Here is a 27831-nt window from a genome sequence, read left to right as displayed (position 1 = left end):
CCTGATCCTTATAAATTCTCTGTCAATGGCAAAGTGACATAAAAAATATCAGATCACTATGGTGAGGGAACTGCTTAGCCAGCCTGATTCAGTCTGAGTCATTCATTGCCTCACCCCTCTTGGAGAGGACACATTCTTATAACTCAGCTCTAAATAAAGGAGCTGAAAATAAAAATCTAAGTTTAACTGTAGGATGCCATAAAAGCTCTTCAGCATTTGTCAGTAAGCAATAACAAATGGGTGTTCTCCGTATATTTTCAATCCTCCTTGTATTCACTTTCCTGTCCTGGAGTACTCTGTTTAACACACAGTCATTACCAATAATAAAAATAAATCTGTACATGGGATTTTTACTGTTTATTAAATACCTGATTATTTCTTTCCCGAACTGAGATACTTAGGAGGTTAAATGACCTGCCCAAGATGACAGTGATTTAAACATGTCAAAGGTGGGATTACTCTAAACTGTTAACATTTTCAAAGAATGTTCCCCCTCCTTTTTTTTAAGTTTGTTTGTTTGTGTGTTTGTTTTTTTGTTTTTAGACAGAGCACACATGGGCAGAGAGAGAGAGAGAGAGAGAGAGAGAGAGAGAATCCCAAGCAGGCTCCACACCATCAGCACAGAGTCCAATGCGGGGCTTTATCTCATGAACCGTGAGATCATGACCTGAGCTGAAATCAAGAGTTGGATGGTTAATCAACTGAGCCAGCCAGGCACCCCAGTTCTCTCTCCATTTTAATGAAAAGTTGTTTGGTCTCCCAAACTTGCATTTCCTTATTGGTGAAAATCAAGTGACTAATTGCCCCACAACCTAAGTATTTCAGAGTCAGTGTTCTTCAGATAAATGTTCTATATTTACACATACACCTTCTCTCTTTGAAATTCTTGCAATAACCCCCCTCCTCCGCCCTTGTCTCCACAAGAACTGAACTCCACGTTGTTTCACACACACAGAACTTTCTTCCACAACTCCCACTCTACCCTCTGCACTTCCGCACACCCAAACTTCACCTTGAAGTTCCTCAACTTCATTGTCTTTCACCTCTGGTCTTTCTCAGACTGGAGGCGATATACACGGCCATGTGCTGGATCACGTGGAATATGGTATCACCTGGAAGAGCTGTCTTTTGAACCATATGCCACAGGCCCCAGGCCATGGAAAAAAGATGTTTAGTCTAAGAATACTACTTGCGTTTAATCCTAATTTCCTCTTTCATCCGTGCTACCTTGAGGACATCTTTACCTCAGTGAATGGAAATTATACTCCAAATTTTGTTAGAAGTTTTCTAGCCAAAATACAAATCTGGTAATATCTCATCCTTGCTTAGAAACCACTTTTGGCTTCCTGTTTTATTATTAAAGTGTACCTGTTTGTAGTGGTATACAAATTCCCCTTCTTATTTGTCTTCACAATTCGTTTTTTAAAAAATTTTTTAACGTTTATTTTATTTTTGAGAGAGACAGAGACAGAGTGTGAGCAGAGGAGGGGCAGAGAGAGAGGGAGACACAGAAGCCCGATGCTGTCAGAACAGAGCCCAATGTGGGGCTCGAACTCACAAACCATGAGATCATGACCTGAGCCGAAGTCGGACACTTAACCGACTGAGCCGCCCAGGTGCTCCTCTCCACAATTCCTTATTAGTCTTCTCTTCCAATACCATCTAACAACATATCCATGTGCTAGCCACATGCAATTTTGCAGACCCAAGTGAGCACAGACTTTCATAACTCTGTGTCTGTATTTGTGCCGTCAACTCTAGAACATTCTTTCCCCCTTTTCACCCAGCTACTTCCCTACTCTTTATTCCAGAGAACAAATATTTACTTGTTTCTGTAGCCTTTCTTATATTTCATAGGTAGTAGCCTCTTTCTCTGGGCTCATATCTATATCATGGAACATATTACATTGCATAAAAATACCATTTTTAGATCTCTCTCCACTGGAAGTATGTTCATCTTTGCTTACCGAGTGAATGAATGAGAAGGTTTTTCATTTAGGAATCAACAGCTCTAAATTCAGCTGCCTCTTTAGGTTTAACAACCTAAATGCACTAAGATAGATTTGGAGGCCCAAGAATATGTCCAAGTCACAAGGAAGGAGGAGGAATAACTTTTGCTAGATTTGCTACTGTGTTCTCATAAGGATGTGTGATAAATCACATAATTTTAAAGTCTTCAATAAAAAGATAAATTATTTAAAAATATTTTTCTTGCAGGTTGTCACAATGCTTAAGATACCGGCCATTAGAATCATTCTCTGTATCTTCAAAAGATCCCTATCAAAATTTATCTGAAAGGATTAGAGTGATGATAACTAACTGAAAGCCACTTCGGACAGAACAATTCTGGTTTTCTTTTTCCTTTATTTTAAAGTTTGTTTGTCTGTTGGTTGGTTGGTTGGTTGGTTGGTTTGGAGCACACATGAGCTGGGGAGGGGCATAGAGAGGAGAGAGAGAATCCCAAGCAAGCTCTGTGCTGTCAGCCTGTGAGATCATGACCTGAGCCCGAATCAAGAGTCAGACACTTAACCGACTGAGCCACCCAGCCGCCCCTGGACAAAAGAATTCTTAAAGGAATAGGCACAGGATGGGGAAGTTTTGATGGAAAGCAGAAGGGAAGACACGGGTCAGGACACGGTCTACTGCTTGGATGGGAAGATCCCAGTGACGCAGGCTCTCGGATGCCAGAGAGAGCTGGCACAGAGATGGAAGAGTTTGGCACTGATGCAGGAGGAGATACTGAAGGGAGAGGCAGAGAGAGACTGAGACGAAGAGGAGCAGATGCTTGGCCTGCTTCCAACTGCTTCACGTGAAGACGTCTTCTCTCTCCAGGGGTACGGTCACATCAAAATTGCTGAGTTTAAGCAAGACCTTAAACAGAATTTTAGCATGCATATTTTTCTCGGCATATGTGCTTATTTATCTGGATAGCTGAGGAGCGCTCTTTAGGTATTTTTAACCTTTCCTGCTTGCTGCTGACTCAATAGCAATAGCGTGCTCTTGCAGCATGCTGTCTGTGGGGGTGGGGGGGCAGTGAGGGTCAGAGTGGGGGCAAGGACACTTAGCCACAAAAGCTTCAAAGGGCTATCAGATGGTCCTACCTTTCCACAGTGTCTAGTCAGGTGCTAGGTTCTGTGCATTCTGCATCTGTAATAATCTTTCATGACCATAGGTCAGTTTGGGCTGTTTCTGAACTCTACAGAAATGGGATCATGAAGCATGTATTCTTTGGAGATGAACAACTATCACATTTGTGGGGCAGTACGTGGTTTCACAGTGGCATTACAATACTCCCATATACGGGGAAAGGCTTCAGAATCTTAAGAAATTTTTTCACAGGTATAATCTCATTTTAGAAGCTACACAGCCTCAGTTCCACTCTGGCTCATCACAGAGGTCCAAGAGAGATCCTGGTTGCCCCCCTAATCTCCTGACTCTCCTGTTGCACCCTAAAAGGGCTAGGTTGGAGGGGCAAAAAGCACGGATCATGTGTGAGTGCGATAAAACTAGACTTTTTTTGTGGCGTCATACTGACGCTGTTAGGTAAGAAGGGCCAGTAGGGTTCCTTTTGTTGTTTTCGGCTTGTTATTATTTGGTTTAAATCAAATTGGTGGGAAAGTAAGACAAAAGTGTTTGAAAACTACTTTTGGTCATTTGCCAATTATTAGAAAGAGAGGATCAAGAAAAACAAACAAACAAACAAACAAACAAACAAACATGGGGAGAAGATGAGAGGTAGATCCGGGAGACAGATCTGGGAGGTAGAATGTAAAACAGAGAGGGCACCAATGAAAGGAAAAGATCAGGCCCAGCTTCCATGGGCCAGGAATGAAGGAATGAAGGATGGCTTGTCCCCATCAGAGCACTCACTAGGCCAAGGACGATAAGCAGCTTCCTATGTCCTGTTTAACCCCATCACAACCTCCGCAACACAGCTACCATGGTGTTTATGTGTTTCACCACAATGTTTCGGCATTTTTTGGTATCAGGCACCCTTCCATGATGCTTCTACTTTCTACTTGTGTGAACTAGTAAAATAACAAATTACAAGTGAAGGCAATGCCTGAGTAGCCATGGTAACCACCACTGCAGCTTCCACCTTCCCCTCACAGCAATGGAAGGCCTACTAAAGATGCGTTCTGAGGACCAGAAGTTTTAAACTTTCATAAATTCCAAGTTATCCTTTCTTTTTATGTTCAGTGATTGGTGTGTTCTCCCATGGAAATTGTTACCTACCCCAAGATTGTCATCATTTCCCCCCATATATTTATCCAGTTATTTTAGAACTATTTGTTGAAAAGACTTTTCTTTCCATGTTGAATTGCCTTGAGTCCTTTGGAAAGAAATCCAATGGCCTTAGGGGCGCTTGGGTGACTCAGTCAGTTAAGCATCTGACTTTGGCTCAGGTCATGATCTCACTGTTCATGAGTTTGAGCCCCACGTCAGGCTCTGTGCTGACAGGCAGATCCTGGAGCCTACTTTGGATTCTGTGTCTCCCTCTCTCTCTGTCCCTCCCCCTCTCATGCTCTTTCTCTCTCAAAAACAAATAAACATTAAAAAAAAAGGGAAGAAATCCAGTGACCTTATATGTATGGATATATTTCTGGCTACTTTATTTTGTCTGACTGATCTATTCATCTACCCATAGTCCAATTAATACTGTCTTGAGTCCTGTAGTTTTAAAGCAACTCTTGAAATCTGATAGTATAAGCTTTGTTCTTTCTACATATTGATTTGACTAGTCTAGACCTTTTGCTTTTCTATATAAATTTTAGGACCAACTTGCCAATTTCTACAAGAAAAGCCTACTGGAGTTTGATTACAAGTGCAATGGTGCGGCAGAGTAATTGGAAGAAAACACTCACTTATTTAATGTATGGACTTTATACATTCTTCCACTTATTAGGTGTTATTTTCTTTTGTTAATATTTTGTAGTTTCCAGTGTAGTTGTCTTGTACATTTTTGATACATTTATTTATAAGTACTCGGTGCCTTTAGATGCTACAGTAAATGTAATTTAAAATTCTTCACTTTCTAATTGTTTGCTTCTGTGTATAGAAACAACTGATTTTTGTATATTAGCTTTGTATCCAAAAGCCTTGCCAAATCACTTAGTGAATTTAGTTCAGTAGTTCTAGTGTTGTAGCTGTCTTTAGATTTTTTTATGCAAATAAGTATGTTGTTCAAGAATAAAAACTGTATTACTACTTCCTTTCCAATTTGTAGCCTTTTATTTCTTTTTCTTGCCTTGTTTCAACTAGCCAGGACCTCCAGTATGATGTTGAATGGTGCTCATTTGAATAAATGTCCATTTCTAGTTCCTGATCTTAAGGAAAAAGTACATATTTCACTATTAAGTATGGTTTCTAGATAGATGGCATTTATCATAACTGAGGAAGAACTGTTCTATTTTGTTTTCTGAGAGTTTTTATTATACATGGGTGTTGAATTTTTTTCAATGTTCTACATTAATTTAGATGATCATGTAAGTTTTCTCTTTTATCCTATTAATATGGTAAATTATAATATTTGATTTTTAAAAATCTAACGTTGAACTGTTGAGCTAAACACCACTTGGCCATGAGGTATTATCATTTTATCTAGTTCTAGATCCAGTTAGCTAATATTTTGTTAAGGAATTTTGAATCTACATTTATGAGGGTTAATGTTTATTTGCTTTTCTTATAATATCTTGGTCAGGTTTTGGTATCAGGGTATGATAGCCTCATAATATGAATTGGGAAGTATTCTCTCTTCTATTTTCTGAAAGTGTTGTGTAAGGTTGACAATCTTTCTTTCTAAAACCTGTGATAGAAAAGGCTAATAAAGACAACTTGGCCCATAGTTTTCTTTTTGAAAAGTTTTTTATTAAAAATTTACTTTATTTAATATGAACATGCCTATTCAGATTTTTGATTCCATCTTTTGTCAATTTTGGTAAATTGTATTCTTCAAAGAATGTATACACTTCATCTAAGTTTTGAAATTTGTTGGCATACAGTTTGACTCTAATATTGTCTTGCTAGCATTTTAATGTCTGTAGAATCTTGAGTGATATTTTCTCTTTAATTTCTAATATTGGTAACTAGTGTATTCTTTTCTTTCTTAATCAGTCTTGCTAGAGATTTGTCAACTTTATTTTTATTTTTTTTAATTATTTTCATGTTTATTTATTTTTGAGAGAGAGAGAGAAAGAGAGACAGAGTGCAAGCAGGGGAGGGGCCGAGAGAGAGGGAGACACAGAATCTGAAGCAGGCTCCAGGCTCTGAGTTGTCAGCACAGGTCCCGATGTGGGGCTCGAACTCACAAACTGTGAGATCATGACCTGAGCTGAAGTCAGACGCTCAATCGACTGAGCCACCCAGGTGCCCCTGTCAACTTTATTTTTAAAATAAAATATTAGCTCTTCGTTTTGTTAGCTTTCTGTATTGTTGTCTGTTTTCTATTTAATAGCTTTTTATCATTATTATTCCTTTTTTTCTACTTATGTTAGCTTTAATTTGTTCTTTCTGTAGATTTGTAAATCTACATATTTTGTTTCTACATAGTGTTTCTACATTAACATATAATCCTATAATGTCCCTATAAGCACGGCTTTGGCTGCATCTAAGTAATTTTGATATCTTGTATTTTCCTTATCATTCAGTTTGACATATTTTCTCATTTCCATTGTGATCTCCTTATTTTACAAACTGGATTTTTAGACAGTTAATTCTCAATTTGAGGCTTTCTAAGTTACTATATTATTAATTACTTATTTCACTCAGTTGAGGTCATAGAATGTATATCATATGATCTCCATTTTATTTATTTATTTATTTACTTACTTATTTATTTATTTATTTATTTATTTATTTATTTATTTATTTATTTATTTATTTATATTTTAGAGACAAAGAGATAGCACATAACCAGGGAGAGGGGAAGAGGGGGGGAGAGAGGGAGGGAGGGAAAGGGAGAGAGAGAGAGAGAGAGAGAGAGAGAGAGAGAGAGAGAGAATCTTAAGCAGGCCTCATGCTCAGCATGGAGTTCAATGAGGGCTTGATCATAGGACCCTGTGATCATGACCTGAGCAGAAATGAAGAGTTGGATGCTCAACTGACTGAGTCACCCGGTCGCCCCTATGATATCCATTTTAAAAAATATATTGAGATTTACTGTTTGGCATAGCATTTGACTATCTGGATGAATATTTCACATGTACTTTGAAAGGATTTGTATTCTTCCATTGTTGAGTGTAGTGTTCTATAAATAGCAATTATGCCAAGGTTTTTATATCTTTTACAATCTTACCTGATTTTTGTGTGTATGTGTATAGTTGTATTATTTCTCATCAAGACAGGAGTATAAAAGTATATGACTTGGTCGTGAATTTAGCCATCTTTTAAGTTTTGTTTCATTTTGTTTTGTTTTTACTTTATGTATCTTAAAAGTTCTGTTATTTATGTGAATTTATGTTTAGGATTGCCATGTCTTCCTGATGAATTGACAGTTTTGTCATTATGATGAAATGCACCTTTTTACCTCTGTTAATATCTCATTTGAAATCTATTTTGTCTGTTATTAACAAAGCCACTCAGTTTTCTTATGCTTCGTATATCTTTTTCAATCATTTTATTTTTCATCTTGTCTGTCTAACGTGCATCTTTTGTAAACAGCATACAGTTGGGACTTGCTTTCCTGTGTCTGGCAATCTATGCCCAAGTGCTGCCCAGTCTGTGAGTGGGCTCCCAAAGCCTCTACTCTCTGCATGCTTGCCCTTTAGTCTTGTTTTGCCTGAATCCCAGAAGGTACTTCCTTGTTTTTCTGGCAACTGTGGACCAGCACTTCCTGGGTAATCCAGTACATTTTTCTCTCATCTGGTAGGCTGTAGCCACACCTTCTACAACAAGGTCTAAACTCCTGCCTTGCAGGGAGGCGGGGTTGTGGAGAGAGGCCTGGATACCTCATTTGATTAAGCATCCAACTTTTGGTTTCAGCTCAGGTCATGATCTCATGGTTTGTTGAGTTTGAACTACAGGCTCCGTGCTGACCATGCAGAGCCTGCTTGGGATTCTCTCTCTCTGCCTCTCTCTCTCTGCCCCTTCCCCACTCTCTCTCTCTCTGTCAAAAATAAATAAATAAACTTAAAAAACAAACAAACAAACAAACAAACAAACACAAAACTCTTGCCTTGGAGATGGAGCCCCTTTTCAAGTTGTCGTCTCTTGGGCACTTTCTCTCAGCCCCACGATGCCATTTAAAGTTCTCTTTAAATCTTTATACTTAACTCCCCTGTCATAGTTTAATAGCCATATTAAATTCCCACTGTTCAAATTCCTGTATAGTTTCTCTCCAGATTGGACTTAGACTGACAAATCCCACTCCTATGGCCCCATCATTTTGACAGTGTATCCCCTCAATTTCAAACTTCTCTAGAAGAACTGAAATCTATGCTTTAACACATCATGACTAGATTTCAGGTGTTTGCTTGAGTTCTAACCTGGATCCACTGCATCAACTGGGGGGTGTCCTCAGGGGAAAGTCAAATGATGTGGATCGCATCCAGTGCAGTTCTGTTATCCACAGGTTAAATTCCTTCCTGTCTCTGCCTGCCTTGGGTAGTTTTCCAATACCTTCAAATAGTTATGTTTTTATATATTGTCCAGAGTTTCTAATTATTATGTGGGGTAAGATTAGTTCAATATAAGCCACACTGTTATTATTCAAACAAGAGTTGCTGTGAGTTTTGTAAACAACTTTAGTGCAAAATAATTCACATTTCATCACATACATTCATTTAAATAACCATCCAATTCAATGTTTTTCATTCTGTTCACAGAGTTGTACAACCATTATCACGATCAATTTTTGAACATTTTCACCACCCCAAAGAAACCCTATACCAAGTAGCAGTCACTCTCCATTTGTCCTCTGTTGGGGCCATCTACTTTCTGTCTCTGTAAATTCGCCCATTCTGAAAAATTCCTATAATGGAATTATGCAATAGGTGGTCTTTATAAACTGCTTTCTCGGATTCAGCATAATGTTTTCAAGGTTGATCCACGCTGTAGTATATATCAGTACTCATCCCTTTTTATTGAGGAATAATATTCCAGTATATGGATATACTGTATTTTGTTTATCCATTCATCAGGTGATAAACATTTGGGTTATTCCTACTTTTTGGCTATTGTGAAAAATGTGAATATTTACAAACAAGTTTTAGTAAGACCATGTTTTCATTTCTCTTGGTTATATACATAGTAGTGAAATTGTTGTTATATGGTAACTCTGTGTTTAACATTTTGAGGAAATTCCAAACTGTTTTAGAATATGGCTTGCATTGTCTTAGATTCCCACCAGCAATGTGCGAGCTTTCCAATTCCTCCACATCCTTGCCAACACTTACTATTGCCTGTCTTACAGCTATCCTAGTGGATATGAAATGGTGTCCTACAATTTTTGATTTGCATTTCCCTAATGATTAATGATGCTGAGCATCTTTTCATGTTCTTATTGCCCATTTGTATATATTCTCTGGAAAAAATCTACTCAGATGCTTTCCTCTTTTTTAAATTGGGTTTTCTGTCTTTTTATTATTGTTATAAGAGTTCATCACATATTCTGGATACAAGTCCCTTATTAGATGTATGATTTGCAAATATTTTCTCCCATTCTATTTTTTTTCTTTTCACTTTCTTTAAAAAATTTTTAAAAATGTTTATTTATTTATTTTTGAGAGAGAGAGAGAGAGAGAGAGAGAGAGCAAGGAGGGGACGGACAGAGAGAGAGAGACAGAGACAGAGAGAGAGACAGAGACACAGAATCCAAAGCAGACCCTGGGCTCTAAGCCTAACTCAGAACAGAGCCTGATGAAGGGCTTGAACCCACTAACCCACAAACCGCGAGATCATGACCTGAGCTGATGCTTAACCAACTGAGATACCCAGGACCACTCTTTTCACTTTCTTGATGGTATCATTTGCAGCACAAAGTTTTTTATTTTGATGAAATCCAACTTATCTATTTTATCTTATGGCTTTGGTATCATATCTAAGAACCCTGTCTAACCTAGAGTCATGAAGATTTATATCTGTGTTTCTTTCCAAGAGTTTTATAGTTTTAATGATTACATTTATATCTTTGATTTATTTTGAGTTAATTTTTCTATACAGTGTGAGGTAGGGATCTGACTTCATCATTCTGCATGTGGATATCTTAGCTCTTCCAGCATCATTTGTTGAAAAGTCTTTCTTATCTCCATTCAATTGTCTTCTCACCCTTATGAAAAATCAGTTGGCCTTAAATGTGAGGATTTATATTTAGACTCTCAATTTGTTCCACTGATTTATATTCCATTGATCTATCCTTTTGCCAGTAACTTATGCAGTATCTCTTGATTACTGCAACTTTGTAGTAAGTGTGGAAATTAGAAAGTATGATTCCTCAAACTTTGTTTTTCTTTTTGAATATTCTAGGCCTCTTGTATTGCCATATAAATTTTAGATAGTATGGGAAATTCAGCAACAAGATAGCTGGCATTTTTATAGGCATGGCATTGAATCTGTAGGTCAATTTGGAGAGTACTGACATATTAATAATAAGCTTTCTAATCACTGAATTCCATGTATGTAGGTTTTTTAAATCTCTGTAAATGATGTTTTGTAGTTTTCACTGTACAAGCCTTGCACTTTCTATTAAATTTACTCACAAATATTTTATTCTTATTGGTGGTATTTTAAATGGAATTTTCTTATTAATTTCATTTTAGGATTGTCCATTGAAAATATGGAAGTCAAGTTTATTTTATCCCACAACCCTACTGAATTGTTAATTTAATAGTTTTAGTGTGTATTCCTTAGAGTTATCTCTATAGAAGATCATGCCATCTGCAAGTAGAGATAATTTTACTTCTTCCTTTATAACCTCTATGCCTTTTCATTTCATTTTCTTGCCTAACTGCTCTGGCTAAAGCCTCTGGTACAATGTTTATTAGAAGTGGTAACAGTAGACATTACTGTCTTCTTCCTGATCTTAGGGGAATATTCTGTAGATGTCTGCTGGATCCAGCTGATTTATATTATTTCCTTGTTGATCTTCTGGTTAGGTGTGCTATAGTTTATTGAAAGCAGGGTACTGAAGTCTCCAAATATTGTTATTAAATTATCTATTTCTCAACTACATGACTTTTTTTCAAACTGGGAAAACTCATTAGTTTTGAGTTTTGAGTTCAGCTCAAAAACTCACTAGTTTTGAGTCTTGAGGCAAGCTCCTCATCAAAAACTTCTATACCACTTTTCAGGCCAACCATGGATGATTACAAAGTCTTTACCTGACAGGCCTCATGGGGAAAAGTTGCCATCGCCACAGCAGACCTGATGTACAGTCTTGATGCACCACAGTCTCTGTAGGGATTTACAGGCTAGGACTCTGGCCCTCTGGACAGTCATGTTCTACTCATATATGCATTCTTGGCATAGGTACCTAACCCTGAGATCTCCTGACTGAAGGACCTTTAAGACACTTTTCTCTACTCTGATTCAGTACTCCATACTGTTCCATTCTTAGCCTTTCCCCCAGCCCCCAGCCTCAGGGCTCTCTCAGCAGTGAGAAGATTCCCCTTGTCTGCTGATTCATCTGACCCTCTCTTGGTGCCATTCCATGGGGTAAAAAAGAAACAATGGGGAAGCCAGGACTTTCTCTTGCTTAGTTTCTTGCCTCTACTACTGCCAAAAGTGATGAAAGGCTTGTCTGTTACTTTCATTTTGGCTTGTTGCCTTAATCAGCTATTCATTCGGACACCTGGCAGCTCAGCTCTCTCCAGCTCAGCTCTTGACAGGACTCTTCAATGCCGCTTTATCTTTTTATTTTGTGAAGAGTTTTTTTTTTAAACAAATAAGCTGAGAATAATATAACCTTGTCATTTGCGCACCACACAAATGAATAAATGTGAATAGTTTTGTTATTAATTGCTTTGGGTTTTTAAACAAAACAAAACTTTATCAATATCAACTAGATTGTTCCTAATTCCCTTTCACTCTCATTGACTCCTACCTTCTCCAGAGGCAAACATTAAAATGAATTCGATGTAAATGCATCCACAACATGTTTTTCTACCTTTGTTCCACTTACATGTATTTATAAATAATATATAACCTTATTTTGTGAGCTTTAAATTTTGTATGTAAGTGGTAAATTGTGGATTAGCCTTTTTTAAAATATTTTTTTTAATGTTTACTTATTTTTGAGAGAGAGAGCACAAACAGGGGAAGGGCAGAGAGAGAGAAGGAGACACAGAATCTGAAGCAGGCTCCAGGCTCTGAGCTGTCAGCACAGAGCCCAATGTGGGGCTTGAACTCATGAACTATGAGATCATGACCTGAGGTGAAGACAGATGCTTAACCAACTGAGCCACTCAGGCACCCCTAGATTATCCTTTTACAATGCACAGGTCTCCCTTTATAATGAATTATATTCAGTGGATCCAATTTCCATCAAGGCAAAGTTAAAGCCATACCTCTTTTCTAATCATTCATTTTCCCCCAATTCCCATATCTCATCATTAAAGCAAACGAGAATTTGATGAAAGTTGACATTACAAGGGATAAGAAAGCTATACGTCTGTTGGAAGATCGCTTTTTATGAAAAAGTAAGCATAGAATTTCCTTGAAAACAGAACCCAAATAGATTTCTAGAGCCCTTTAAAAACAGGGGGATCTGTTACATACCCTGACCATGCCAAGATATGGTCTCCTACTTGGGAAGTAACAGAATTAATAGAAACTAGTTGAAACTGCTTGTTTGAGTATTTTTGGACATTTCACCAAACTGGCAAGGAATTGTAGAAGTAAAAAGGGCTTCTGAGATCATCTATGACAATTGTCTTAACTTACTAAGTAAGAAACTGAGACCCAAAAAGATTAGCCAATCTGTGAAAAGTCATTCTGTTAGCCAAACCAGGACTTTAACTCAGGTCTCCTGATTCCTAGTTCACTGTTCTTTACACTAATTACTAGTTACTAAACTGGGCTCCGTAGAAGCATCCCAGGGGTTATTTGTAAGTGTCAAAGTAGAAGATCAAGCAAATTAGTCTCTGGGCCTCTCTCCTTTCACCCAGGGTGCTTCAACTTTCAGTGTCTGTTATCATCTTGTCACAGCTACCATTTGTCCATGTAGGGTGCGATGACTCCTTAAATGCATGTTGACAACAGTCCTCATATGAGCTATTATTTGTGCGATGTTTTCTGCCATTTCTTTCACACCATTAGCAAATTGCCATTATTTTTGCAAAATCCATTCGATGGAGTCTCAAAAGTTCATCTAAACACTTAGATTTTACCGGGCCAAATTGCCAAGTAATATTATTATCACCTTTGTATCCATTTGTATATCATGCTAAAATAAGTAAAATGGAGGGCTTTACAATGTGGCTATTTTCGTTTAGTTAAAACGTAAAGCTTCTACATAATATCATCTTTAGAAGTAAATTATTAATTGTATGGGATATACATTTTTTATTCTTCTTTGGGCTATTTTATCAAATAATGGCACATTAGTAAACACTGTTGTTGTCTATCCAAACAAAATTTCTGTCTTCACTTACTAACAGAACTCAGATGTCATCAAGGGTTATCCATCTCTGTGGCATACTGTTTTTTTTTCAAAGATGAGTACACTGATCTCTGTCCTAACCCATATGCTCTTCTTACAATGTACTGTTTATATGCCTCCTTAAGCCTTGTAACTGCCTTGTCCAACAGAGTATGCTAGAAGTAATGTTACGGGACTTTGGAGTTAGGTCAAAAGAAGGAATGCAGCTTACATCTGGCTCTCTTTTTCTTGGGATGCTTGTCCTTGGAACACTGACACCATTTTGTAAGGAAACCAGGCATCCGCATGGAAAGGCCAAGTGTAAACGTTCCAGCCACCCTTACAGTCTTCCAGCCAACAGTGAGCATCAATGTTAGATGTATGAGTGAGAAGCCTTCAGAACATTTCACCCTAAGCCTTTAAGTCTTCCGGCTGGGGCTCCAGACATTGTGGGATAGAGAAAAGCCACTCCTGCTGTATCCTGTCAGAATTCTTGACCCACAGATTCCATGAACATAATAAGTGGTTGTTTTATGCCACAAAGTTTTGATGTAATTTCTTATGTAGTCATGGTAACTGAAGCAACACTGCACAATAAAGTCCATAATATTCAGGGACACTGATTTTATATTGATCCCAGGGGTGGGCTCTAATTCAGTTAAGCACGGTAATCATGGTAATCATTTGCCATGTGACATTCAGAAATGTCTAGAGACATTACTGGCTGTCATGACGGAGGCAGTTGTGCTTCCGGCATCCAGAGAGTAGAGGCCAGAAATACTGCTAACCATCCTATAATATAGGAAAGCTCCTTCTTATCCCCAACAAAGGATTTTCTAGCCCAAACTGTCAATATTACCAAAGTAGAAAACTGGACTAAGGCAATCAATAGCCTCATCTATATAGACCTTAGCAACTGGTAGCTATTTGTGAAAGAAATTCTTGACAGGAGGAAGAAAAAAAGGTGCTAAGACATCTTATCAAAAGAGATTGATCATATTTGAAGTATCTAGTTCTGAACATTAAGATTAAGTTGGAGAAAAATGTTTACAAAAATACCAACTATACTTTGTCTGTCAATTGCCCTGGGTAATAATATTCAGATTGGAACCCCAGATTTCTGAAGGTATAAATATTTGAATATTTTTGTTGGTCAAAGAAGCTTTGGAATTTCCCTCTTATTCCTTTGGCATAAGGAGAAATTAATGGATGATTCTGGTAGTTTTGTTTTAAAATAATGTGTTCAAGTGGTTATTGTCATGTCAGATAGTTGTTACAGTATCATGAGAATTTAAAAGATAATTCCCTGATAGAGTGTATCCTTTCCTGATTTGTGATATATAACTTACTTTGAAGAATGCCATAAACCTATTTTTATAGCCAGATTGATGTTTCGTGTTTTTGTTTGTTTGGTTTTTGGTTTTTTTTTTTTTTTTTTGGGTAGAATCTGTAAAGCATGGATTTCTTGTCATGAAAATTACTGCTTTGCAGCATAAACATTAGGCTCTCAATTACCCATATTATTTTTTAAAATTTATTTTATTTTTTATTTTAATTCTGGTATAATTAACATACAGTGTTATACTACTTTCAGGTGTACAGTATAGTGATTCAGCAATTCTCTAATTACTCAGTGCTCATCATGGTAAGTGTTTTCTTAATCCCCTTCACCTATTTCACCCGTTCACCAACCCACCTCCCCTTTGGTACCCATAAGTTTGTTTTCTATATTTGAGAATATTTTTTTCCCTTTGTTCGTTTGCCTTGTTTCTTAAATTCCACCTACGAGTGAAATCATATGGTATTTGTCTTTCTCTGACTGATTTATTTCACTTAGCCTTATACTCTCTACATCCACCCATGGACATGGCAAGATTTCATTCTTTTTTATGGCCAAATAATATTCCATTACATATATACCACATCTTCTTTATCCACTGATCAATTGACACTTTTTGGTCAATTCCATAATTTGGCTATTGTAAATAATGCTGCAATAAACATAGGGGTGCTTATATCTTTTTGAATTAGTGTTTTCATATTCTTTGGGTAAACTCCCAGTAGTAGAATTACTGAATCATATGGTAATTCTATTTTTAATTTTTTGAGGATCTTTCATACTGTTTTCCACAGTGGCTGCACCAGTTTGCATTACCACCAACAGTGCATGAGTGTTCTTTTATTCCCCACATTCTTGCCAACACGTTTTTCTTGTGTTTTTGATTTTAGCCATTCTAACAGGTGTGAGGTGATACCTCATTGCGGTTTTGATTTGCATTTCTCTGATGATGAGTGATGTTGAGCATCTTTTCATGTGTCTGTTGGCCAACTTTATGTCTTCTTTGGAGATATACGTGTTTGTGTCTTCTGCCCATTTTTAATTGGATTATTAGTTATTTTGGGTGTTGAGTTTTAGATATTCGCCCTTTATCAGATATGTCATTTACAAATATGTTCTATTCTGTAGGCTGTCTTTTTGTTTTGTTGTTTCCTTTGCTGTGAAGAAGCTTTTTAGTTTGATGTAGTCCTAATAGTTTATTTTTGCTTTTCTTTCCTTTGCCTCAGGAGACATATCCAGAAAAATGTTGCCATGTCCAATGTCAAAGAGGTTACTTCCTGTGCTCTCTTCAAGGATTTTTATAGTTCCAGTTCTCACATTTAGGTCTTTAATCTACTTTGAGTTTATTTTTGTGTATGCTGTAAGCAAGTGGTCCAGTTTCATTCTTTTGCATGTAGCTGTGCAGTTTTCCCAACACCATTTGTTGAAGAGACTGTTTCCCATTGCATAGTTTTTACTCCTTTGTCAAAGATTAATTGAACATACAGTTGTGGGTTTATTTGTAGTTTCTCTATTCTGTTCCATTGACCTATGTGTCTGGTTTTGTGCTGTTTTGATTAGTATGGCTATGCAGTATATCTTGAAATCTGGGGTTGTGATACTTCCGGGTTTGTTCTTCTTTTTCAGGATTGTTAAGGCTATTTGGGGTCTTATAGGTTCCCTACAAATTTTAGGATTATTCGTTCTAATCTTGTGAAAAATGCTGTTGGTATTTTGATAGAGATTGCATTGATCTGTAGATTGCTTTGGGCAGTATGGACATTGTAACAATATTGGTTCACACAATCCGTGAACATTGGGATATCTTTCCATCTGTTTGTGTCATCTTCAATTTCTTTCATCAATGTTTTATAGTTTTTATAGCACAGGTCTTTTGCCCCCTTGGTTAGGTTTAAAGTATTTTATTACTTTTGGTGTAATTGTAAATGAGACTGTCCTCTTAATTTCTCTTTCTGCTACTTAATTATTACTGTATAGAAATCCAGTGGATTTCTGTATATTGATTTTGTAGCCTGCAAGCTTCTAAACTCATTTTTCAGTTCTATTAGGTTTGTGACTCAATTACCCATATTCTACTGATAATATTATATCCCACTCCATTTCAGAGCTCTGGTGTGGTGCCTTCTGAAGAGTGGTGACTTTTTAACCAGGCTCCTCACCATTGTGTAGTAATTAGTGTTGATCACAAATTTTCTTCTCTCCCCTTCCACACAATGGTAAGATTACACTTCTACTCTCTCTTAAAATTAGGAATGGCACGTGAATTTTGGTCAGGAGGTGTAATGTGGCTGCAATGCTGCATAGCACTGCCTGAATCTCAGAATAAGCCTCTTGCTGATCCATGATAGATGGATAACCTGAGCCTGAAATAGATGTTTTTGTTTTAAACTGCTGAGAGTTTGGGATTTTTCCACAGCATAGCCTAATTTATCCTGTGTGATACACTTTGATAAAATGGACATTGGCCATTTTTTGTGATAATTATATCCTCAAATGATAAAATATAACATTTACTTTAATGGTCAGAGTACAAACTCTTAAATCTATGCTAACCAATATGTAGCAAAGGCTAAGTTGCAAGAAAGAATAATGATAATGATAATGATAATAATAATAATAATAATAATCTTTCATATATTCTTAAGTATATGAATTAAAGCATACAATCTGAGTACTACATACTGATGTTACATTGGGTGAGTCCTTGCAGATTTTGCTGAACTGCATTTTAGTGTCATGCTATCAGCCTCCCTGAAGACTGTTTCAGGAGATACTCCTATTTCTCTATTGCTTTGTCAGAGAAACACAAAAGCAAAACAGAGCTGTCTCTTAATGAGAATCTCTGGCACTCAATATGCTAGAAGTGGTTTGCTTTTTTAATCTCAGAGAAGCTCGTATAATGTAACTATGTTTCCCCCTTTGTGCTAGCTATTAGCAAGTTCCATGTCAAATATGTGGTCCATTTCTTGTCAAGTTATGAAACCACAGAGCATATGGAATATATCGAGAGGAAAACAAATCATAATCATTTTCGTACCAAACTCTCCTTTCCTTTTGATTTCTTCACTAAATTGTTCTTTTAATTTCTTTTTTCTTTTTTTCTATGTTTTAATTTCTGAGCTATTTTTATTATTTTGATGCTCTGTAGACAGCTCTATAAAGTTTTCAAAAATCTCTTTTTTTTTTGTGCATGTGATTTGTAATTTCAGAATTATTTTGTTACTTTTTTGGAGACATTTCTGTCCACTTTTCCAAATTTTTGGGTTTTTTTGTACATCTCAGAATAAAAATTAAGTCGATCAGTTATCAGTGTAGCTCCTTCAGTCTACGGCCATATCACTCTGAATGGGGCCATCTTGTCTGATCTCACAAGTGAAGCAGGGTTAAACCTTGGCTAGTACGTGGATGGGAGTGTAGCTCTTTCATTGTTAACTGACACACACTTTGATGACACAATTCGATCTATATTGTAAGGCTGCATAGCGGAAAACAGTATTTCAAAAGGCTTTTAGAGACTATTAACTTCTTGCTTCATCAAAATAAGATGCTTCAAAGATTGCCTTCTAACTCACTTATATTTTCATAAGTTAATTTTGCCACCCTGCTGTTGGGTTAAGTTAGGAATATGCCAGTGGATATCTACTCCTTCAGCATGAGTTGGGGTCCACTTTCTGGAGGATAGTTTTTAAATGACCTCTATGTGACTATAACTTAATAAGGCTTAAAAGAATATACCTTTCCAAGTAATATTTATAGAAGACATAGCTTATTCTCTTAATGCTATCATTGTCTTAAACATTTTCTGTAATTCTTCTTTGATGGTTACTTTTAAAAGCATACGCAACACATAAAAAAACTGTCTTGTGACTGGCTGGCTATGGTGGAACTACAGAATTTAAAGACAAATCACAATTTTGTGATGTATGTATATCGAACCTGACATTAAGTTTTCCAAGAGATACAAATAGTTCAATTTAACATTTATTGCTTAAAATTTATCAGACATTGTGTTAAGAACACAAGGAAAACTGAGATTTGCATTTGCCATGAAGGAATATAGAATCTAAAGGAGGGAATAAATCCGTGCTCAAATCATTTCAATGTACCAAAGGTGTTTTGATTGAGGAACATGCACAAAGATTGCCAAACTCAGTGAGGAAACTTCCTTGATGAGAAAAAAATGTTTTAAAGAACAAGAAAGTATTATCCAGTTGAGGAAGAGGAAATGGGTTTTTGCATGAGGCACATACAAAGGCATGAAGGCGTAGGATAGGATTACGGTTGTAGGGAAGTACAAGCACCCTTTTATTTGCTGGTGCACAAAGTGTGGAGTAGTGGGAAGAGAGAGGCCAGATCCGAAGACAAGGGCAAATCACTGAGGGTCTTGTATGCCATACCAAGCAAATGAAATTTCATCCTAAAGGTAACCAGAAACCACTGAGGAGTTTTACACAGTAGAGTGACATAGTTGAATTTGTGTTTTTGAAAAATCCATCCTGGCATTTGTTTGGAAGATGTATGGAATTGAAGTAAAAATTGCAAAAGAAATCCAGAGATAAGAGACAACAAAGGGATTTGGAAGGTCAGAAGATGAATGCACTGAGTGTACTTTGAGGCTTAGAAACTTGGTAGGAGAGTAGGGAACCTCTATTCAAGGGAATTTGATTTAAAGCATGGGGCACATGTAAAAATGGCTTGTTTTTCCAGAAAGAAACTATCCTAAATGTGCATTCAGTTCATGTTAAGAAGTTATCATACAATTTAGAATTCAGTGCTTAGAAATAGTGCATGAACTCTTGAATCTGGTTAGATCTGGAAAAGACCACAGAGCTTATGCTATACATCAACTTTACCTCTAAAAATGAAAAACAGAAAGGAGAAAATATACAGACAGGCTTTAGTTGTTACCACTGTCATCAAAATAAGAACTAACATTTATATAACGTCTCGTGTTTAATTAAGACCCTGTTCTAAGCTTTACATATATTATCTCATCTAACCTTCTTAACAACCCTATGAGGCAGGTACTATTATTATTCACATTTTAATGATGAAGAAATTGAGGCATATAAAGATTAAATCATTTTCCTAAGACTGTACAGTCAGTGGTGGAGGTGGGATTGAATTCCAGGTAGAATTCCTGTAAAGATCACATGTAAGACATGTAGGTAATGGTTTATCTAGAAATAATGTTCATGGTTCTAATACAGTGCACATCACAACATGCAACAGAATAAAAATTTCTATTAAGAGATAAAAAACATTATTATATGAATTTAGAGTTAGAATATTCAGCCATGATTAAAAGGTTCAATCAGTAGAGAAAAGCCACATTCCTGCATGTAGAAGTTGAAGTATGATATAAAGAGCGAGGTCCTCAATAATGTCAATCACTCGGGAAAGAAGACCTGTCCCACAGAAAGCTGACTCAGGAGGAATAGGAATATCCTAGACTGCCATAGAGTCGAAATCTATCTCTGTTGGTCTTGACTCTGAAGGTAGTAAGGATTTAAAGGTATTTTCCATATGATGGGCTGTACAGTGATGCTCACCATGTAGAAGCTGGCCAGGGGTTAGGAAGTAAGGAACCAGGCTAAAGGCTGGGCCTGGCATCTATTTCTGGGCCACAGAATGAAAGCACTAAATTTCTTGGAGCTAATTGAAAACCAAAACAAGTAAAGTTGGAGACTCAACATTTCTAGAAAAAGGCAGAAGTACTTAGTTGGCCACTAATCACTCTAGTTTCTTTATTCTGTCATTTATTCATTCACTCATTTATTCAACAAATTTTGAGTTTATGTGACAGGCATTGTGCTAGGTAAAGGACAATATATTAGTAAATAAAAAATTCAGTGCCTGAACTCATGGAGTTGAAACTAAATGAAGGAGAGACCCATAAATAAGTAAACAAAACAGTATTAATTATAAATTATTATAAATGTTACTGAAGAAATAGCATGCAAAGATGGAAAACAACAGCGAGGAAGCTCACTAAGGGTAAAGTAGGCCAGAAGACCTCTCTGGAGAAGTGATATTTAAGGCATGACAGGAAGTCATTCTTCAGTCATGTGATAAGTAGTACACAGTAATTCTAAGCAGAGATCATAGCATGTCTACTTGTATAGAGTCTGGTGTATTCTGAGGAACTGACAAGGAATGGGAAGAGCCACATAGTCTCCTCCTAATACTAAATACTGGAGATTCTGTTTTAGTAAGGGAGCTAAATTCCTTTGCCTGGGCTAATTGATAGGGCACTGACCTTAACTCTAGTTTTCTTCACTCTCAATAATGTAGAATCTGTTACAAGGACAGAGAACCACATGTCCATACATGCTTAGATATCTACGATAAAGGTTGGGTTTTTTCTTTTATTAGTATTAAAACAGGACTGGCTTAAATTTTGATATCCTATGTATTCCTAGATTTTCCCCACACTATAAAGTTATACTCATGATTTCAGATCAAGTATTTTAAAAATACTGTCCCTGAAACTTTTTATCAAGGAAGAGAAGTTTCTGCCCTTTGGATGGCATTATCTACAACTGAAAAATAGGAAAGGTGGCTTGGGAATTTTCTCTAGAAGTTTTGGGTAATTCTATGGGTTAGATAAATAATAATAATATAATAAATCTATAATAACAAATAACATAAAGGTATTAGTGAGCTTACTACATGTGTTTATTATTTTTGCCATGCCAGTGTCTACAGGAAGGAATGTTTTAAATATAAGAGTGTTTACAGGAAGGAATGTTATAAATACCACAGCACCTTTAACATGTGAAGGGCAGGTGGGGGCAAAAGTGTCTGAAAAAAGGTATAAATGTAACTCAAAGACTTTCCTTGCTTAAGATTTACTCACAATCCGTTTTCCTGGCAACAGAGGTGGCCCTGCCTGTAGACTATATGCTTGGGAGTTACCTCCTCTTGGCCTCTTCATTTGCACACTGCACTTTTACAGAATGGTCTGCCAATACTGGAAAACTGCCAACTGTATAGGGCATCATTGCCCACCAGGGGCAGGGAAAACAAGCCAGCGTATTTTCAATGTTTGGAAGACTACCAGACGGCAGAGTGGTTCCACCTTGGCCCTCACTCACCGTGCTGGTACCAGGGCAATCCTATAAATGTGGTTCTAAATTACAGCATCACTCAGAGCTTTGGTTAGATGCCACACTTAACCTTGGTTCACCTCAGATACAATAATCTATGTCAAGTGCCTGACACACGGTAGGTGCTCAGTACACAGTAGTGTTCTCCCCTGCCAGGGGTCCTGGGGAGGGTAGTTTATTGTGGAAAATACCCTGGCTGTATCTACTTTAATCTGCTCTGCAGTTAGCTTTGAAAAGGATGACTGTTCTGAGATTATATAAGCCTATCTCTGTCTTAGGGGAAGCTTAAAATAGTCTTCGATTCAGGCATTCCTTCTTTGGGACTAGCCCTGGGCTCCACTGTTTCATTTCAAGAAACAGTAATCAGAGCTGGTAATCTTCCCAGGCAAAAGGTGCCCGACAGAGCAGCACCCGGAGGAGGAGAGTTAGCAGATGGGCTTCGGAGGCTGGAGTTTACAGAACTCAGGGACAAGCTCTGGGATCGACTGGGGGAAAGACAATAGTTTGCAGCTGCTGGGGGCGCCAGATGTATGGAGAGCAGTCAGAAGATGAAATGGAAGGGAACGCAGGGCCTGGTCTTAGAGGTTCAAATCCTGGCTCTGCTATTCATTAGCTGTTTAAGTTGGGCAGCTTCTTTTACATTTGGTCCTGTTTTCAATACTAAAGTGGGAACTGATTTTTCCCAGCCTGTGTCAGCAGTATTTCTTTATGAGGCAGAGAGTGTCAGGCACCCTCACCAATCTGATTTGCAGGTTCAAGTCCAATCTCCTCAGGCATTTTCCTGTCTCTCTGAGCACACCCTGACCACAGCTGCATTCCCAAGGCTGTTGTACAAGGGCTACAACCCAGTCCATAGCGCTTTCCAGATTGTTTTCATCCAGGTTCTGTATATCCCTTCAACAAATATTTCTTACTTGCCTCCTGTCAGGGAGAGTTAAGTGTTGACTTAACGGCTGCAGACACACTGACAAAGGTAACGGGATGCTACCCGAGTGCAAACTGTGAGTAATTTAGTAAGGGAGAGAGACAGTAAATACACAAACATAAATAAATAATTTCAAATGATCACGAAGAGGGGAAAAGCTAGGTTAGGTGATAGGAAATAACAGAAAGGAAGGGTTTTGGAAGACGGTTAGGAAAGGCCCCTCTGAAGAAGTGGCATTTACGGTGAGATCTGGGAGATGAAGAGAGGGAGGCGCTGTGCTCCTCTAGTGGGGATACAGAGTGGCTTCCCTGTGAGGACGTCCTACACTGGGGCCAATCATCCTCTCTCCTCCCAAAGTGGCCCTGACTATCTCGGTTCTGAGCCTCAACCTGTGGGATTTCTCCCACCCGGTTTGCCCAAGGCAGGTCAGTGTCCCACTCTTTCCTCTGCCCTTTCTGGCTTCCACTTCCTACCAGGAATTATTTCCAGAAAGCATCCTTCTGTTTACGAGCGTGATAGACTGAAACCACTGCTGTGCTGCATAACTGCAAGTCTTAAAGCACGTTTTCCTTCAGTGTGAATATGGCCTGATGCCAAACACAGCTGGAGACCTCCAAGCAAACTATTTTCAGAGGAATAAAATGTCCAAATGATTCCTGAATTAATTTGATCTCACACAGCAACCTAATTTTTTCTTCCATTCTTCTACCTTGCAGCAGTTTAATTTATATGCCAATAAGCTGCCATGTGCAATAACTTTGCAATTGTAAGCCCTGTTCATTTATCAGTCACTTCACACTGTGTATACCTCTCCAAGATTTAAATGCGTTCATCTGCCTCAATAGAAGCCAAACCAGTTCTATGTGTCAGCAAGGGAAACATCCAGAGAAAATCCACCAGCTTTTATGTTTTAATTCCAAACAAATAAATGAAAACTTGATCATTTGGTTAAGATCGATCATCTTAAATAAACCACTGTGTAAAGGTCATATGTGCCGCATCCTAGAGTAACTTAATAAGGGTCCTGTCCCACTTTCTTTCAGGATTTAAAAGTGATAGAAATCTAATCTATGCTTTCATTTCTTCCTTTTTTTCTGCCAAAAGGCATGGAGTGATCCCCAGGTGTTTAGAAAAAGTCAAAGTAGACCGTAGACCATCAAATTAAAAGCAAATATCACTCTAAAATCCAATGAAGGTCTCACACTGGTGCTTCCTTCCATATTTACCTGCAGTACATAGGCAATGTAATTTAATAAAATATGGGTTTTAAAAGAAATCTGCAGCCCTCAGCAAACCAGATTCAATTAATGATTACCACAGACTACAGGCTCAATCCTTAACAGGGTAAAGGGCAAGAATCAAAACATACTTTTCTCTCTCTTATCTTCTTTTGGGATTATGGTACTAATCTTCCTGAGGTTAACATGTAGCTGAAGAGAATATTCATAAATGTCTGACCTCCTGAGAAAAATGGGATTCATTCTGCTTTTTAACAATCTGGTTAACTGTATGCTAAAATGAAATAAAGTGAAGGCAATTGACCTGTTGGATGCCAAGACTTCCCACTGAATTTAGAATAAAATCCCGACTCCTTCTACCACCAAGGCCCTCCGTAACAGCCTTGTCCACCTCTTGCTCACTGTGCTCCAGGCCCTCTGGGCTTGCTTTGGAGTCTCAAACCTGTCACAGTCTATTCTTGATTTAAGGCTTTTTTTCCTTGCTAGTCTTCTTGCCTGGGGTTCACGAAAATGGCTCCTTCTCTTCATTTGCATTTCACCTCACGTGCCACCAGCTCAGAGTGCTCTTCTAACTCTGCCTCTTCTGTTTGTATTTTCCATAGCGTTCATCATTATCTGGAATCCTTATCTGTTTGTTAGCTACCTTTATCTTTTGACTCCTCTGCTAGACTCTAAGCTCCTTGAGAGCAGGGGTCTTTATGTCTTATTAACCATGATATCCTCAAAAAGTGAACAGGTAATTTAGACCACAGGAAATACAAAAAGGCAAGGAACAAACACATGCTCTTCAGGAACATCTCTGGCTCTTGAATGGCTGAGTCAACATATCACCTCAGCACAAAGACATCCCAGAGCGCATGACACCAGCTCTTCTGAGTGGTGGGGACAAGCGTCCTTCAGGAGACTCTGCAAACAGAATTGGAGCGTCTGGGTACGGAACTGCAGATTCCACTGTATTTCAGGGCAGGTAAATTCCTTTCACTGACTCACAATGAACCTCGTCCAGACTCTTGAAACTACAATTCATCATTTGCAAAATAAAATTTTCCCAAGATCAGAACTTGCAACTTCTGAGAAAGGATGAAAAATAAATGAAATATATCTACTTTTATTAGTTTGCTACTAAGCAGTCTTCAAGCTAAAATGAAAATCATTTCATAGCATTCAGATGCTTCTATGCTTCCCACTTTTCTAGATTCCTGACAACTCCACTCTGCATTCTTCCAAGTCTGAAATATCTTAGTCACCCCAAAGGCTTCCTTAGGCCCTGAGAAGAAAACCATCCCCAGTCCCCAGGGCCATCCCCAGGCCTTGCAGGCTTAAGGCGTTCTTATAGCTCTCAAGCACATGATTCACTGCTCTTGAGTCTCAATGCCCAGCATGTAATGCCTTTTGACACAAATCTGACAGTTCTGCAATCCAGTACCTGATAACATTCCAACGTCTTATAAGCAGAGGCTGCTCTAAAACAAGGCAACTGTATTTGCCTCCCACATAGTACTGAATTGAAAAATGGTTTGCTGCCCAGGTGACAGATCGTGGGAGGGTTATTAGTCACATATAATATCCACTTTTTCTGCCAAATTGCAACCTAAAATCTAGATACAGAAATCCCGGGTTTACAAATATTAGTCAGACAGTTGGGCATAAAGCTAGCTCCAATATTATGTAAACATCTATGGATTCACTTTCAACACATTGCAGTAGTGAGTCTCAACCTTGGGTGCACAGAGGAATCATCCAGAGAGGTTTTAAAATGCTATCACTCAGGCCTCGCTTCATACCAACTATACTAAGTTTTTTGGGGGGTAGGATTTAGATGTGATCAACTTTTAAAGTTCCTAAGTGCTTCCGATGTGTGACCAATTTTGAGAACCACTGATTTATAGAAAGATCTCTATTTAGAACCAAATATGCCTTCTGGTCTTCATTTAAAACCCTATATAATGAATGACTGCATTTATACACAACACAAACACATCCACAGAGGCAAATACAATCTATGAAGGAAGAAGTAGGGGCAGTGGTTACTCTGATGGGCAGGGAAGGTCATAACTGGAAGGAAAATGAGGGTGTATTGCGGGGGGAGGGGAGGGGGGTGATAACATTCTGGTTTGTTTTGGTTACATAAGTGTGTTCAGTTTGTGAAAATTAATCAAGTTGCACATTCATGGAACGTGCACTTTTCTGCATATATGTCAAACGAAAGGAAAAACTATAATTACAAATAAAAACTTCCCCCTCTCTTTTCTCCTTATACTTCCTTTCTTTTCTCCAAATTGGTATTTTAAAATGTTATTTCCAAAATGCTAAACTGGTCCAAGATTAAATAAAGCTACACTTAAACCTTGAAATCAGCAATGTTAAACTATTTTAACAAGGTTTAGTGCCATATTTAAGAGGAAATGAAGTGTTCTCTTTCAGCATTATTGATCAACGGCAGTCTTTGTTCTTTTCTTTCTCTCTTTTTTTAAACAATATCCATAAAAATTTAAATCTACATTTGTCTTCTTCCTTTAGATTCTAAACTCCATGATGGCAAGGGACCATTTCTCCTTTGTTCAACATCTTATTCACCAAGCTTATCACACAACATATGGTATTTGCTTAATAAGTATTAGTGGGGGGATGAAAAAATGAAAAACCAAATCAATGAATACCTGGAACAGAAGCTTTCTCCTTAAGGGTTCTATCTTTTGAATGTTTTATGTGCATTTTTTCTAATCTGTGTACAAGCCGATACTGACTAAAATATCTTTTTGGTAATACCACCTCCTGTTTCGAAATCATGGTTAAAGCTTCCCTATTACCAAACTGCAAATTCTAAGTTGTTCTGCTGTTGATAGATACTTTATGTTCTTATTCCTCATAACCTTACCCTATAGGTACCTTGTGATCAAATGCATTTGTAAATGCTGGCTTTAACAAAGTTAATCATAGTCTTTAAATACCCATATGCATTTTAAGTCACCAGGAGGGCATACACACTTAGCATGCAACACTTTCCAAGTTTATTTACACACAGAACACTTTATTCAGAAGGCATCTGCTGGATTACTGTTTCACAGAACCAGTGTGGGGACACATTAGCTTCCGTTATTTAATAAAAACTCCTTAGCCTTATATTCAAGGACTTCAAGGATCTGGCTTTAGCCTTTCCTTCTGGCTTTCTCCCCCACCCCCCTTTTTTTCAGTTCTACACACCAAATATGCTTTGAGCTTTCTTATAGTAGCATCTTAACACAACCACCCTCCACTGAGATTCTCCTCTTTGCCTCCTCTACCTCCTTTCCCAGCTCAGATACTAGCTTTTCCAACCATACATTTCTGACTTCTCCAGTCTGTGGAATTCTGTCTTATAAACGTCTGCTGTTACTGTCTGCACAACTCATTTGGCAACTGATGAAATACTGCCAATCAATGAAATTGTTTCTCACTGATGGTAAAGTTACCCAACTGTAAAAATGTTTATGTACAATTTCCTCCAACACTACGAACTCCATGAAGACAACTGTGTTCTCTTCTTGTTTATCCCTCGGATTGTTTCTTTAGGATAGTAACTGTTGAACATGGGTTAATAACTATTCTAAGGCTGGAAGATAATCTTTATCTAGCCCAAAATGACAATGAGGATAGCTATTTCAGCT

At 37.7% G+C, this 27831-nt stretch overlaps 1 protein-coding gene across 2 annotated transcripts in view; it reads right to left on the bottom strand.

Moving 5' to 3' along the window:
- GPR158 (G protein-coupled receptor 158) overlaps nucleotides 1–27831 on the bottom strand; it is a 421093-nt gene that overhangs the window by 74096 nt on the left and 319166 nt on the right. The gene's annotated exons all lie outside the window — the stretch shown is intronic.

This window comes from Felis catus, chromosome B4, assembly GCF_018350175.1.
Source record: "Felis catus isolate Fca126 chromosome B4, F.catus_Fca126_mat1.0, whole genome shotgun sequence".
NCBI classification, from domain to species: Eukaryota; Metazoa; Chordata; class Mammalia; order Carnivora; family Felidae; genus Felis; species Felis catus.
Note: the sequence above shows the minus strand (reverse complement) of the source record. Positions and strands in the feature narration are given on the sequence as shown.